The sequence below is a fragment of the Pseudophryne corroboree genome, unplaced genomic scaffold, assembly GCF_028390025.1.
Source record: "Pseudophryne corroboree isolate aPseCor3 unplaced genomic scaffold, aPseCor3.hap2 scaffold_1435, whole genome shotgun sequence".
NCBI lineage: Eukaryota > Metazoa > Chordata > Amphibia > Anura > Myobatrachidae > Pseudophryne > Pseudophryne corroboree.
Window position 1 is genome coordinate 110,001 of NW_026968063.1, and position 2,500 is coordinate 112,500.

Genomic DNA, 2,500 nt, shown 5'->3' on the forward strand with positions numbered 1-2,500 from the left:
CCCTCTCAATCGTGTATTACCTCGGCTGGCCAGCGGGGGGCGCCGCGGCGGGGACACGGGGGAGGGTTCATCCGGGCGGACCGGGTACCTTTCGTCTGTTTGGGGCGAGTGCTTTTTTGAAATTTTTTTCATTTTATTTTTGTCCTCCCTTCGACCGGCCAGCGGGGGGCGCCGCGCGCGCGGACCGTCGGGGCCCGGGGCCCTGCGTCCCACTTACTTTCGCCCGACGGGAATCGTTTCTTTTGTTTTTATCCGAGAGGACACACGGAATCTGCACCCCCCGCAGTGGCGTCAGGCGGCCACCGGGGGGCGCCGCGGCGGGGATCGGGGGGGGCGCCCGGGAGCCGCCTGCCCGTCCGCTGGGCCAAGGGGGCCGGGGCGGGTCACGCGCCGCCGTCCCCCCCCGATCGTCTCGCTCCGAGCCGCCTCTGGCCACCGGGGGGCGCCGTCGGGTGGCGCGGGGGCGCCCCCGCCGCCCGCCGCCTCCCCCCGCACGCGTCGGGCCTCCCCCCGGGCCCCCGCGGGCCGGGGGACGCGGCCGGCGAGCGTCGGACTCCAGCGCGGAAGTGTCGCGGATGAGTGCGGACCGGGGCGCCCGCGGCCCAGCGGCACTTCCAGGGGCTCGGGGAGGAGATGGTTGAAGCCTGGGTGAAGCGCGCCCTCGGCCGTCCGTGTCGCTACCCGCCGGAGAACACCTCCGCCGGATCAGTAGGTACCAACGAGGCGAGCGAGAGAGCCGGGACTCTGTCCGGGGCCGAAAAGCCTGTTTCCCTGGAGCTTTTGCGAAAGGACCCGTGACAGAAGATGCGCGGAGCTCAGAGATCAGCATGGGCAGGGCCTTCTTGCATCCGATTTTGCCCAGGCAGGGCTCCAGGAACCGGGTTACAAAAAGCAAAAAGCCCTGGAGCTCAAACGAAAGGTTTAGTGACAAGATAGCCGTGGAGCTCCGATAACAGCATGGCAGGACCAGGATGGGGCCTATAAAGGGTCCACGGCGGGCATCCGTTGGAGCCCGACGTACGGGCCGGGCACGTCTCCTTCTACCCCCGGAGGCAGCGCCCCCCGGCGGGCCAAATCGGGTACTGCAATTTGTGGAAGTTTCGCAGATGAGTGCGGACCGGGGCGCCCGCGGCCCAGCTGCACTTCCAGGGGCTCGGGGAGGAGACGGTTGAAGCCTGGGTGAAGCGCGCCCTCGGCCGTCCGTGTCGCTACCCGCCGGAGAACACCTCCGCCGGATCAGTAGGTACCAACGAGGCGAGCGAGAGAGCCGGGACTCTGTCAGGGGCCGAAAAGCCCGTTTCCCTGGAGCTCCTGCGAAAGGACCCGTGGCAGAGCAGGCACGGAGCTCGGAGAGCAGCAGGGCCGGAGCTCGGAGAGCAGCAGGGCCAGGGCTCCCTCCCTTCCATAGGCTGCCCAGGCAGGGCTCCAGGAGCCCGGTACCAGCTCTCCCCGTCCGACAGCCTCCTCTCTGGAAGCGGAGAGCGGACGCAGTCGGGCTCCCGGACCGGGGCCCTGGGAGAGGGTTTGGGAGAGCCCTGCCGGGAGCCACCGGGACGGGCCCGTGCGGACGGGTGCGCGGCGCCCCCCGGCGGTCGAAGGCGGAACCGCGGAGGTCTCTCTATCTCTCTCTCTCTCTCTCTCTCTCTTTCTCCGGGACTCCCGGCCTCCCGTTCCCCCGACTCCCCCTTCCGAGGCCGAGACGGGGCAGCGCCGGGCGTCCGGCGGAGCCCGGCGCCAGGCCCGGCCCGTCCCCCTCTTCCCCCGGCGGCAGCGCCCCCCGGCGGGCCGAATCGGGTACTGCAATTCGCGGAAGTTCAGCCGATGAGTGCGGACGGGCACCCCTCGGGCCGGGAGGCGGCTCCAGGAGCCCGGGGAAGCGTCGGAGGACGCTCCGCGAGAGCGTCGCGCGCGCCGCCCGTCCCGCTACGCCCGAGGGAACCGGCCAGAGAGCATCACAGGTGGCGAACAGAGTCAAGCCGGAAAAGAGAAAACGGAGGGCTGCGGTTGACGCGAGAGAAGGGCCCCACGTCTCCCATTTCCGCAACCCGATCGATGTGGCACCCCGCGCCCCGGCGGGGAGGGACGATCGCTCGGCCGGAACCCAGGGGTCTCGGCCGGCTCCAGGCGAACCCGACCCTCCCTCTGCCCACGGCGCGCCCGGAACCCCTCCGCCCGGAGAGGGCGTCCGGTCCCCAGGCGTCCGCCCGAGCGCTCCGGTCTCCGGAGCCGGGCGGGCCCCGCACCCGTACCCCGTGCGGCGCGGTCTGCTCCGTCCGCCGGCACCCGCAGGCGTCCGACGCCGCCAGGGGTGCCGGGGAAGCGTCCCCCTCGCCCAGCGAAGGGCGCTCGCCCCCGGACCCCGGCGGAGCACACGATTTCCCAGGAACCGAACGAGCGTCGCATCGAGATCCGAGGACGCGGCCAGCCCCGACGGCCGCTCCTCGCAAGCCCCAGGAGAGGGCCCTGCGCGCCGCCCCCGCTCCGGCGAGGCGGCCGCACG